The sequence below is a fragment of the Procambarus clarkii genome, chromosome 35 (assembly GCF_040958095.1).
Source record: "Procambarus clarkii isolate CNS0578487 chromosome 35, FALCON_Pclarkii_2.0, whole genome shotgun sequence".
In the NCBI taxonomy this organism is placed as follows: Eukaryota; Metazoa; Arthropoda; class Malacostraca; order Decapoda; family Cambaridae; genus Procambarus; species Procambarus clarkii.
Genome location: NC_091184.1, coordinates 7,627,753 through 7,641,276, shown reverse-complemented (window position 1 = coordinate 7,641,276; position 13,524 = coordinate 7,627,753). Strand labels below are relative to the sequence as shown.

Genomic DNA, 13,524 nt, shown 5'->3' with positions numbered 1-13,524 from the left:
GGGTAGGAGTAAGGAGGGTGGGTAGGAGTAAGGAGGGTGGACAGGAGTATGGAGGGTGGGCAGGAGTAAGGAGGGTGGGCAGGAGTAAGGAGGATGGGCAGGAGTATGGAGAGAGGGCAGGAGTATGGAGGGTGGGCAGGAGTAAGGAGGGTGGGCAGAAGTATGGAGGGTGGGCAGGAGTAAGGAGGGTGGGCAGGAGTATGGAGGGTGGGCAGGAGTAAGGAGGGTGGGCAGGAGTAAGGAGGGTGGGCAGGAGTAAGGAGGGTGGGCAGGAGTAAGGAGGGTGGGCAGGAGTATGGAGGATGGGCAGGAGTAAGGAGGGTGGGCAGGAGTAAGGAGGGTGGGCAGGAGTAAGGAGGGTGGGCAGGAGTAAGGAGGATGGGCAGGAGTATGGAGGGAGGGCAGGAGTAAGGAGGGTGGGCAGGAGTAAGGAGGGTGGACAGGAGTATGGAGGGTGGGCAGGAGTAAGGAGGGTGGGGCAGGAAAGGGGAAGGGGTATGGGCGGGTTCTCGGCTGCCTCCCCTCCCTCTCTAACAGCCTACGTAATACAAGCCACGTGCATTAACCCTAAAGCTGCTACAGCCTGGGCTGTAAAAGCTGGGGCTGGGCAAAAAATATTTGAATTATGTGAAAATTAATATTAAATGTTAGACAAATCTCCAACTTATTGGCATAAGCGTCATGCAAGTTTCATCCTAATATTTTCAAAAATGTATTTTAGACAATTTTTTTTTAAAAGGAGAACATTTTGTTGATAAGGAGAACAGCTCCTATTAACTGGAACTGAGGGATAATGCAGTAATAAAGAGATGCAAACACTTGTCCAATGTACAAAGAAGAAGAATAGTAGCAAGAAGTGTCCACAAAGTGGATATGCAGCTGGTGCCTGTATAGCATTGCTGAGTGATGCATCATAATACCAATAATAATGAGTATGTTATCATGCTCTATTTTGTTAAATATCATAAAAATGTATTGCCTAATGTTAATATCTGTTACTCTCACCAATATCCAAAAAATATATATATTTTTTATCTCCCTTGTTTATTATCTCATTTTGATGTAACCTCTACATCCTGGAGAGTGCATACCCATCCCTAACTATGTCAAGATAGAATGAAATTGGTCACCCAATAAATCAGTCACAACTGGCAGAACTTGGGACTTTGAATTTCTTTTGACTGAGTTTTTCACAGATTTCAAATTCTATTTTCTTTGTCTCTTTAGGCGGTTTTTGATGATCAGAGCTTTATCACTTTTATAAAGTACAGTGGCACCTCGATTAACGAGCGGCTGTATCTAAGATCATTTCGAGTAACGAGTGAGCCACTCACAGCAAATTTGTCTCTATTGACGAGCTTCACCTCTATTAACGAGCAAAACCACATGGTGCTTCCTAGCGTCTCGCGGGTTCTCACAAATTCTCGGACGCCTCCGACGCCAGTGTTGTTGTTGTATCGCGCATGACAAGCATCCCTCTGCATTTATTTGTGCTTTTCTTTCAGTATTTTGTGGTTTTGTGAAAACAATTTGTAACGCAAGATGTCGCCAAAGAAGCTGCTTGTTAAAGATAGTCTTGTCAAGAGGAAGAAACACACAATTACTATGGATTTGAAGAAGGAAATTATAGCAAAGCATGAGCGTGGTGTCTGTGTGACTGATCTCACAATGGAGTATGGCAGATCCTCATCAACAATTTGCACCATTAGTAAGGGGGTAGGAGGTAAGGGAGGATGCTGCCTCTTTCAGTGAGATCAGGGAAGTGTTGGGAATGTTTGAAAAGGTGACCGCATTCTTGGAAAAGCTGCCCTGATAAAGCAGTGACAACCTTGTGTGTGAACATGTTTAATGACAATTTGCCGACTCGTTTTAGGAACATCCTAAAACAAAGACAAAAGCAATTGTCAATAGATACGTTCTTTGGAAAAGTAGAGAAAAGAAGAGCCAGTGATAGTGAACCACAATCCGGTCCCAGTGGGGAGAAATTTCCGAGAGAGCCCCCCTGATTCAGAGGTGGATTCTCCTGCCACACCATAACCCCTCTCCTCCTTCCCACCTCCCCATCGTCTCATTCAAGCAAGCAACGACTCTTCATAAGGTAAACATGAAAATAGTACAACAAAACATTCATAAATACATGTGCAGTATTATATTTACATTATAAAATGTCATACAAGTATGGATATTTTTGTGAGTGGAACGGATTAAATTTATTTCCTTTATTTTATATGGGGAAATTTGTTTCTAAAGACGAGTTTTCCACATAACGAGCTCGGTGCCAGAAAGGATTAAACTCGTTAATCGAGGTGCCACTATATATATTTTTATCCCCTAAATCATTATAATTTTTCCTATACAGTATTTAGTTTTTTTTTTTTTTTTTGGGGGGGGGGGTATTTTTTCTTGACATCATTCCAACACATATTGACCTACAACTTTCACATATTTGAGTACGAATGCCAAACAACGTTTATTAAAACATATAAGTAAATTAATGAATTAGAACTACCTTATTCATTATCGATAAATTTAACTTCAATTATCTCTAAAACTTTGAGTCAGCTTCAAAAAATTCAGTTTCTGACCGATTCTCACGATTTTTACAAATATTGTGCACAGTTGTCTGTTCTACAATCCTATTAGAATGGATTTTTCACAAACCCTGAACATTTGTAGTTATCAATTTTTTTTCTAAATTTGGCGCATAATTCAAATGCCACATTGATGATATTTTTTACAGTAAACTAAACTGAAAACATATATTCTAAATCTATGAAAATGAAGATCATATACTATTCTGAGAGCATAATAACACCAAATGAACAATTAGTGATAGTTTATATTTTTGCAGCATATCTCAATATCTGAAGTTTTCAATATTCAATTTTATAATTATTTTTTATTTTCTTACTTTACAAGTTACGTTTATGATCATTTAGACAAAGTTGCAGGATTTGCTAGTATGCACAAAAACTTGGAAAGCATTAGAGCAAATTTGAGAAATTGAACTTTGCCATCAGGTCCTGTTGTATATGTATGCCATGCACAGCTTAAGGGTTAATACAGAACTGTACTGTATAAAATGCATAAAACTTCAAACTAACAATATTTCTCTAATTATAACAATAATAATATTTTAAATAAAACAACTTGTAACAGTCAATATGTACATTAAATTTTGAGTATGCCTATAAAATAAGCACAGGTCATGTCAACGCATTGGGCCTGGATGAGATGGCTGGCACCATGTGCTTCTCCTCTTCCTGGGGTAAAAATGTCGGGCTCGCGCGTGAAGGATTTTGTGATAAATTTGAACAATTTTTACTGTTTGAACTCATTTAATCTACCAAGATGTCTCAGAGCAGCATTCATGGTATTGAAGGTATAAAATAAAAGAGAAAACATTTGTCAATTGATCAGACAGTTGACTTAACAGAGAAAGCAGAGCGTGGATACTCTGTCACTCGACTCGCCCAAGAATTCAACATTGGTAAAGCTACAATTTGTGATATAAAAAAGCAGAAGGATAATATTAAGAAATTCTTTGCTCAAACTGATGCAATAGGCAACAGGAAAAATTGAGGCCTGCTAAGTATACGGATTTGGACTCGTCTGTATTTAAATGGTTTACACAGCATGGTGTGAAAGGAATTGCTGTTTCAGTTGATTCTATTAGAAATGCAGCTGAAAGACTTGCTGTAAAGTTAAACATTAACAATTTCAAGGCTAGCACTGAATGGGTATGTCAATTTAAAGAAAGGTATGGCATCATTAACAAGAAAATTTGTGGCGAGGCATTAAGTGCAGATGTTGGAAGTGCTAATGCATATAAGCATAAACTTTCTCAGCACATTATATCTAATAATCTAAGCTGGTTTTAAGTGTACAATGCAGATGTAACAGGCTTTAACTGGAAATGCCTTCAAAGAAACACTTTGACCTTCAGGCTTGAGAAGAGTATTCCTAGTTGCAAGGTAAAGAAGGAAAGAATTTCAGCATTATTGTGCTGTAACGCAAATGGCAGTCACCGAACAAAGTGCGCAATTGTTGGGAAATCTGCCAACCTCAGAGCATTGAAAAACTGCATGAACAGATTACCTGTCATCTACTACAACACAAAAAATGCCTGGTTCACACAGATTATTTTTGAGGATTGGTTCCAGAATCATTTTTGTAAAGAAGTAAAAAAGCAGCAGATCAATATGTGTAGAATTCATCCTGCTGAGGTAAAGGCAATGTTGTTGACTGACAATGCCCCAGCTCACCCCATTGCTAAATTAACATCGCCTGATGGCAAAATAACATGTATGGCTTTACCACCAAACACTACATCTGTAATACAGCCCATGGATTAGGGGTTATCTATGCTCTCAAAGGCTTTATAAAAGAGCTATGAATTCAGATATTTTGGAAGTTCTGCTCTCTGAGGAAGACGAGATGCCTAATAAGGATACGAAGGTTAGTAGAACACTAGAAAATTTCAAGAAATATTCAATTAAAGATGCAATTTACAACTAGGCCAAGGAATGGAGCGAGTTGAAGGTCACCACATAAAAGAATGCATGGAATAAAATTCTGAGTCCGGTATCTGGTTAGAATAAAGACGAAGATGACTATGATTTTGAGTGCTTTGATAATGCGATTTTTGAGACATTCAGAGATGAAGGTGAGGAAGATTTGCAACTTTCTGATGTGACTGAGTGGTTAGATAATGATGCTGATGATCCAGGTTATATTGAATTAACTGATAATGAGATTATCCAGTGTGTTACTGGTAATAATGATGAGGATGTGGAAGAGGAAGATGATAGTGTGTTACCTATTCCATATGCTGCATCATTGCAAAAGGTTAATGATCTGCTTGATTTGGTTGTTGTAACTGATAATGAAGAACTGACAGATTATTACCAGCACCTAAAGGACATGAAAGATATTATAATGAAACTCACAACAAAGAAACAAACTAAGATTCAAAAGTTTTTGGTACGGTTTCACAGTAGGCCTACAGGACCAGCACCCTGCACTAGCAAGGACTCACGATCCGAGGATGCCCAGGCAATTGGACCAGCACTAGCAAGGACTCGCCTCCTGAGAATGTCCAGGCAACTGGACCAGCACCCAGCACTAGCAAGGACTCACCTGCTGAGGATGCCCAGGCAACTGGACCAGCACCCAGCACTAGCAAGAACACACCTTCTAAGGATGTACAGGCCACTGGACCAGCACTAGCAAGGACACACCTTCTAAGGATGTCCAGGCCACTGGACCAGCACCCAGCACTAGCAAGGACTCACCTTCCGAGGATACCCAGGCAACTGGACCAGCACCCAGCACTAGCAAGGACTCACAGGCAACTGGACCAGCACCCATCACAAGCAAGGACTCACCTTCCGAGGATGCCCAGGCAACTAGACCAGCACCCAGCACTAGCAAGGACTCACCTTCCGAGGATGCCCAGGCAACTGGACCATCACCCAGCACAAGCAAGGACTCACCTTCCGAGGATGCCCAGGCAACTGGACCAGCACCCAGCACTAGCAAGGACTCACCTTGCGTGCGTGAGGGCCAGAGACCAAAAGACACAAAAATGGAATCAATACAGGAAGAGGCCGAACCCCCAAACATACCAGCAATACAAAGATGCGAGAAACAACTACACGGCAGTGAGGAGAGAGGCAGAAAGAAATTTTGAAAAAGGGATTGCAGACAAATGCAAAACAGAACCAGGTCTGTTCTATAAATTCATAAACAACAAATTGCAGGTAAAGGATAATATTCAGAGGTTGAAAATGGGAAATAGATTCACGGAAAATGAAAAGGAAATGTGTGAAACATTAAACAAAAAGTTCCAAAGTGTGTTTGTACAAAATGAAATCTTCAGGGAACCAGATACAATAAGAATTCCAGAGAACAACATAGAGCACATAGAGATGTCCAGAGAAGAAGTGGAAAAAATGCTCAAGGAGCTAAATAAGAACAAAGCAGTTGGTCCAGATGGAGTTTCACAATGGGTTCTGAGAGAATGTGCACCTGAGCTCAGCATTCCTCTTCAACTGATTTTTCAGGCATCCCTGTATACAGGAGTTGTAGCTGATGTGTGGAAAAAGGCTAACATAGTTCCAATCGACAAAAGTGGAAGCAGAGAAGACCCCCTTAATTATAGACCGGTATCATTGACAAGTGTAATAGTCAAAATATTGGAAAAAAATAACTAAAACTAAATGGGTAGAACACCTGGAGAGAAATGATATAATATCAGACAGACAGTATGGTTTTCGATCTGGAAGATCCTGTGTATCGAATTTACTCAGTTTCTATGATCGAGCAACAGAGATATTACAGGAAAGAGATGGTTGGGTTGACTGCATCTATCTGGACCTAAAAAAGGCTTTCGACAGAGTTCCACATAAGAGGTTGTTCTGGAAACTGGAAAATATTGGAGGAGTGACAGGTATGCTTCTAACATGGATGAAAAATTTTCTGACATAGAAAAATGAGGGCTGTGATCAGAGGCAATGTATCGGACTGGAGAAATGTCACAAGTGGAGTACCACAGGGTTCAGTTCTTGCACCAGTGATGTTTATTGTCTACATAAATGATCTACCAGTTGGTATACAGAATTATATGAACATGTTTGCTGATGATGCTAAGATAATAGGAAGGATAAGAAACTTAGATGATTGTCATGCCCTTCAAGAAGACCTGGACAAAAGTACATGGAGTGCCACTTGGCAAATGGAATTTAATGTTAATAAATGCCATGTTATGGAATGTGGAATAGGAGAACATAGATCCCACACAACCTATATATTATGTGAGAAATCTTTAAAGAATTCTGATAAAGAAAGAGATCTAGGAGTGGTTCTAGATAGAAAACTATCACCTGAGGACCACAAAGAATATTGTGCGAGGAGTCTATGCTACGCTTTCTAACTTCAGAATTGCTGTTAAATACATGGATGGCGATATACTAAAGAAATTGTTCACGACTTTTGTTAGGCCAAAGCTAGAATATGCAGCAGTTGTGTGGTGCCCATATCTTAAGAAGCACATCAACAAACTGGAAAAGGTGCAAAGACATGCTACTAAGTGGCTCCCAGAACTGAAGGGCAAGAGCTACGAGGAGAGGATAGAGGCATTAAATATGCCAAAACTAGAAGACAGAAGAAAAAGAGGTGATATGATCACTACATACAAAATAGTAACAGGAATTGATAAAATCGATAGGGAAGATTTCTTGAGACCTGGAACGTTAAGAACAAGAGGTCATAGATATAAACTAGCTAAACACAGATGCCGAAGAAATATAAGAAAATTCACTTTCGCAAACAGAGTGGTAGACGGTTGGAACAAGTTAGGGGAGAAGGTGGTGGAGGCCAAGACCGTCAGTAGTTTCAAAGCGTTATATGACAAAGAGTGCTGGGAAGACGGGACACCACGAGCGTAGCTCTCATCCTGTAACTACACTTAGGTAATTACCTGCTGAGGATACCCAGGCCACTAGACCAGCACCCAGCACTAGCCATAACTTACCTGGGAGTACCAATTGAGCTGTACAGCACAGTTCTAATGACATTAAATGTACAAAGTGTAGTTTATGATATAAGTGTACTGCAGTAGTGTGATTCTAGTGGTCTGTACTTTATGTACAGACTGTAGTGTATAATGTACATTTGTTAGAAAAGTTACTGTTCTTTAAACAATTTATATTCATACGTGTGGCACTCTCAGGATATTAAGGCTAACAAAGTTTGCACTACAAAACTCAACTGGTAGGGTAAGTACAGTACTGTAACGTGCAATATCAATTTATTTCATTGCAATTCAAATTCTTGGTTATTTAAATTTTTCAAAAGGCAAATGTGTACTGGCATATGTATTATTAATTTTTTTTTTTTTTTTTTGGGGGGGGGGAGGGGGATGCTGGGGCCGGATTGATGGAATGAATTCCACGCTGAAATGAATCGGCTACGCCCCCATATAGTTCGTTCAAGCGAGGGCACACTGTATTACTCATATAATTTCTACATTTACTGTCTACATTTAATGTCATTTAATTTCATGCATTTCTTTGATAAAGTGTTTACTCGTGTCCTTTATGATCTTGGTTATTTGTAAGTGTTGGCCCCATTAACCTTAAATTATAGTGTGTTTATGTTACTCTATGTTCTGATATGTTCCAAGAAAATGTCATGAGGAGCAGTTCTAAATTACACCTTGTATTTCCATTCTGTAATTAATGTAAATAAACTACTGTACTGTTGCTAGAACTACTGACTCCGTAATGTAATAATCTATGCCAGTACTCTGACTATACTCTGTACCTGTAAAGTAAGGCTGTAAAGTGCCTGTACACATTTTTTGTCAATTTTACTGTAAATTATCTACTTAAAATTATCAGTTAGTTTAAGGACTTCCCCGAAACTCTATGCGTGCTAATGGCTTTACAAGAATGTAAAATCAACTTCATTTCTATGTTCTCTCTTAACCCCCAATGTACCTTCTTGTATATAAATAAATAAATAAATGCTTGCCATCCTTATGTATCACCTTTGTATTAATTTTTTATTTTCCTTGAACATTCTCATTTTGTTAACTTACTTCTCTTATAATATTAAGTGTTTTACCCCGTCACAACATTAATTAAAAAATTTCTATATTACTATTAATTTTGCCCGAAACACTTTTCGTAATAGTGGCTTCATTAGTACAGTATGTGTAACTGCTGTCCCTTCAATTGAACAATACTCTTATTACACATAGAAATCACAATAGTGTGATGCATCAAATTTATTTATTTATTTATTTATTTAGTTATTTATATACAAGAAGGTACATTGGGTTTGTGAGAATACATAGCATGGTATTTACAATCTTGTAAAGCCACTAGTACGCGCAACATTTCGGGCAGGTCCTTAATCTAACAGATAATTTTAAGTAGGAAAATTCTAGCGGAATTAATAAAATGATAACAGATACATTGCAAGAAAGAAAAAAAAATGAGATGAGAGAGATTAGTAGGAATATTAAAGCACATTGGTATATTAAAGTTCAGTTTGATTGCATTGACAGCTTGATTGGTAATTAAAACGAAGATTAATAGGCACCATACAGCAAATTGAAAGCACATATAAGAAGACAGCAATGATCACAATGGTAAAGTTGTTTGGATTGGGTACATGAAGATTGGGAGATTGGGTAGCACTAGATACAGTGCAATTTTAAAGCAACAAGGTAAAAAACTATGAAGATGAAATTAGGTAATTTTAGTTTTGTTTTTGAATGACACAAAAGTTGGACAGCTTTCCAATTCATTAGGGAGTGAGTTCCATAGACTAAGTCAGTTTATTTGCAAAGATTGTTTGCACAGATTAAGTTTGACTCTGGGAATATCAAAGATATATTTATTTCTGGTGTGGTGATAATGGATCCTATTACATCTGTCCAGGGAGAGTTTCAGAACATGATTTGCATTTAAGAACAGGGTTTGTAAATGTAGTTGACACAAGAGAATGTGTGGAGTGAGATTATGTTTAGCATGTTTAGGGAGTTAAACAAGGGGGCTGAGTGTTGTCTGAAAACAGAATTTGTTATTATTCTGAAAGCAGATTTTGCTGGGGGATGATGGACCTGAGGTGGTTTGTAGTGGTTGAACCCCATGCACAGATACCATAATTAAGATAGGGATAGATTGGTGTATAATATAGTGAGATGAGAGCAGAGTTAGATACATAGTATTTGATTTTGGAGAGTATACCAACTGTTTAGAGACTTTCTTAGTTATGTGACTTTAGACTTTAGACTTTTAGTTACTTTCCATCATTTTTATTATTAATGTTAACATTGTCTATCTGAAGCTGAATTGCATTTGTTGATTTGCTTCCAAATAAGATGTAGTAGGTCTTTTCTATGTTAAGTGTTAGTTTGTTGGTTGACATCCATAAGTGGACTTTTTTTTTAGTTCATTATTAACAGCATTATTTAGTGTATGTGTTTTGGGGTTAGAATAGATGAGGGTAGTATCATCAGCAAACAATATAGGATTCAGAATGTTGGTGACATCAGGCAGACCATTGATGTATATAAGAAATAGGAGAGATCCCAAGATGCTGCCCAGTGGCACCCCAATGGTTATTGGTAGAGTGGGAGAGGTTATATTATTGATGGCTACACATTGGTGTCTATCACTAGGATAGGATTGTATATAATCCAGGGCATGGCCTCGGATTCCATAATGATGCAGTTTACATAAGAGGTAGTTGTGATTAACAGTATCAAAGGCCTTTCTCAGGTCAATGAAGAGTCCAATCGGAAACTCATTTTTGTCAGGGGCTGAGTAAATTATATCAAGGAGACTAATAATTGCGTCGTTAGTACTCTCTTGGGAGCGGAAGCCAAACTGACAGGGGCCGAGTATGTCGAGTTTTACGAGGTAGGAGTACAGCTGTTTGTAGATAATTTTTTCAAATATTTTTGATACTACGGGTAGGTTTGATATGAACAAATTTGAAATGAGTTTGTTTGTTTGTTTGTTTGTTTCATTTCAAGTTTGAAATGAACAAAACAAATCCACAAGAGCCATGACAAGGGTTCAAATCTACGTCCGAGAGTGTATAATGAAGTAAGGGTGAAGAGGTAGAACAAGCTTATTGATAGAGCTCAGGTGCATGGGGGAATTGTGTAAAAACCTAGTTTGTGTCTCGGAGAGACTGCAGGATCCGTGGTAGGTCAAGTTGATTTCTTGGTTGTAATTCTTATCCATGTCGTAGCTCAGTCGATTAACCACCATACTGCGCCAAGTTTATTGTGAAATTCCCCCCCTGTGCGCATGAAATAAAGTGTTCCCCAAAAATTCTTTTTTCTTCGTAAAATGATAAATTCCCTTCCCTGAACATGTCTATGTAAAAATAAGTACCAAATTCCTCTTACTTTGCCTCTGGGGACGTGGACAAGGTGCGTTGTGATGTCATCAGGGGCTGGTCGCCCGTGCGTGACACGCCCAGACACGGTCGCGCGGGCCATTCAAGCACCAGATGTTGGCACAAATATATTTTCAATTATCTGTTTTATGTATTTCCAATGCGGATTTATTTGCTTTTTTTATCATATATGATGCATATTTGTATTCTTTACCATATGTATACAGTAGAAAGTTCACAATGTTCCGTGGAACTGTGATACATGTGTCAGCAATGTGTCCAAAATAAATGTTTATTGTCGCAATATTACTTGTTAAAAATTCACTAAAATTACAATATGTACAGTTTCACACACTACACAGTAACACACTGTATTACACACTCAGTACTTCGGAAGTGAGTAATAATCAACAAAGTAGTCCAGGGTACACAGTGCGACTTCGCTCTCGTTGCACCAGGTACAGATAGATTTTCGCTTCCTGTTTCTTTGTTCTGTGTGCTTGCAAATAACGCACTCATGTACACCCTTGGCATTAGTACCTGTAGGTAGTATGTAGCCAAGCTTGTAAAATGTAAGGTAGTCTTGAAAAGATTACAGGGAAAGATCAATTTGTAAGGTAGTCATGAAAAGATCCCCTTGTAAGGTCCCACACAAGAAGAGATTCAGCCAGCCTCAAAGAGTGTCCGTCAGTAAAGAAGAGATTCAGCTATTCTTGAAAATATCTATGGAAAACACCACCATGGAAGCCGCTAACACTGCTCATCTATGCTACTTGTATCAGATGCATCATCAATGAATGCAGAAAACGATTCATCTATGTATCATCTAAATAAATTGGAGATAGCATAGATGGGCAAGGGTGGCGCTCAGAGCTACAACTGGATACGCTCGCTGTATCGTCCTCATAGGTGCTGTATCACTTGCATCTGATCTTTGTGTTAGGTCCTATTGCGTCTAGCTTCACCAATATTATGACCCTTATATTCTTTAAACATTAAGGTTTGAATTTCACCGACAAACCACGATCTTTCAACTTGCGTCGGACAGGTGTTTGGGAGCCAGAGGCGCGTGTGTCACTCGGTACTAACCCAGCCAGCAGCCCTAGGGCATAAGGGGAATTTTTTCCTAGATGGCTACCTCTCACTGGAGGTCCTAAGAGTCCATTTCGTACACAACCAACCTCGCACACATTTAGAATGGGTACGAAAAAATCAAAATGAGCTTTCTCGGTTGGCAAACCGCGTATTCTCGGTTGGCGCAGTTAAGTGGTTAAGGAGCGTCTGGGATCTTCTCTGATGTAGGTTCGAACCCTCTTCACGGCCCTTATGGATTGATTTATTTATTTAATTTATATACAAGAAGGTACATTGTGTTAGAGAATACATAGCATAGTATTTACAATCTTGTAAAGCCACTAGTACGCGCAGTGTTTCGGGCAGGTCATTATCTAACTATTACCTAACAGCTAATTTTAAGTAGGTAAATTCTAGCAGAATTAATAAAATGATAACATACATTGCAAGAAAAAAAAATGAGATGAGAGAGAATAGTAAGTATATTAAAGCACATTGGTTTATTAAAGCTCTGGTTGATTACATTGTCAACTTGATTGTTAATTTAAACAAGATTAACAGACACCATACAGCAGATTGATAGCACATATAAGAAGACAGCAATGATCACAATGGTAAAGCCATTATTCATTTATTACTCTTATGTTCTTTGTACACAATCTTTTGAATAATAATAATATTTTTAATATTATTATTTACACATAAAATCACACTAACGTGATATACATCAATGAGAAAATTCACTCGGGCTGTGAGGCGATGTGAACCTGCAATGTTTGTGTCACCTCACAGCCCCAGTGGATCGTTCATTGATGTATATCTCCTTAGTGCGATTTTCTGTGTATCTGAAGATGGGCATACGGTGTTCAACTACAATACTTAACCCCTTCACCTGAGTGCTTAGGGGCCTTACGTAAAACTTGGCCTGGCTTCAGGACTTCCTGTGATATCAGTAGAAATCTGATTGTAAGACTTTTAGGAAGTCAGTGGTGGTACAGTGGTAGAGTATGCAGTTGGCAATGCCTTGGTCATGGGTTTGCAACACCACACAGTCCCAGTAGATTTTCTCTATTATTATTATTATTATAAAAATTATCATATTCGATAGGCCAATGTCCACACCCCAACACTGCCATAGGCCTATTTCCACACCCCAACAATTGCATGTTGAGGTGTAAGACAATGGTGGAGCAGAAAGTACTCAAGAACTTACGGAGGATGATGAGAGTGCGAGGAACAAGGTGGTCAGGTGGAGCCAGTGACTCCTTCCTTCAACAGTTTTGTCTCTCCCTCGTGGTATATCCTCAATGGTGTGGCCTCACCACACACTTACACTGTCACAAGTGTCCTGAGAGTACTGTGAGAGGGACAATTTGGCGGGTATTGTGGACACAGGTCTTTAAGACAGGCGAACTTCACGAGTCGTGGAGACGGCTATAGCAACCTTTGTTGTGATGACGTCACTTGCTCGCTCGCTTACCCGCCACGGTGCTCTTCCCATTTTCTTTGGTTACTGATCTTTGCTGACGT

The 13,524-nt window shown here is 39.0% G+C and overlaps 1 protein-coding gene across 1 annotated transcript in view; it reads right to left on the bottom strand.

Annotated features, from left to right (window-relative positions):
* Positions 1-13,304, bottom strand: part of LOC138371348 (uncharacterized) — a 53,921-nt gene extending 40,617 nt beyond the window's left edge. The window contains exon 1 of the mRNA XM_069336136.1: positions 13,208-13,304. The gene's annotated coding sequence lies outside the window, so the exon portion shown is untranslated. The remainder of the gene's footprint in view (positions 1-13,207) is intronic.
* Between the last annotated feature and the right edge of the window lie 220 nt (positions 13,305-13,524).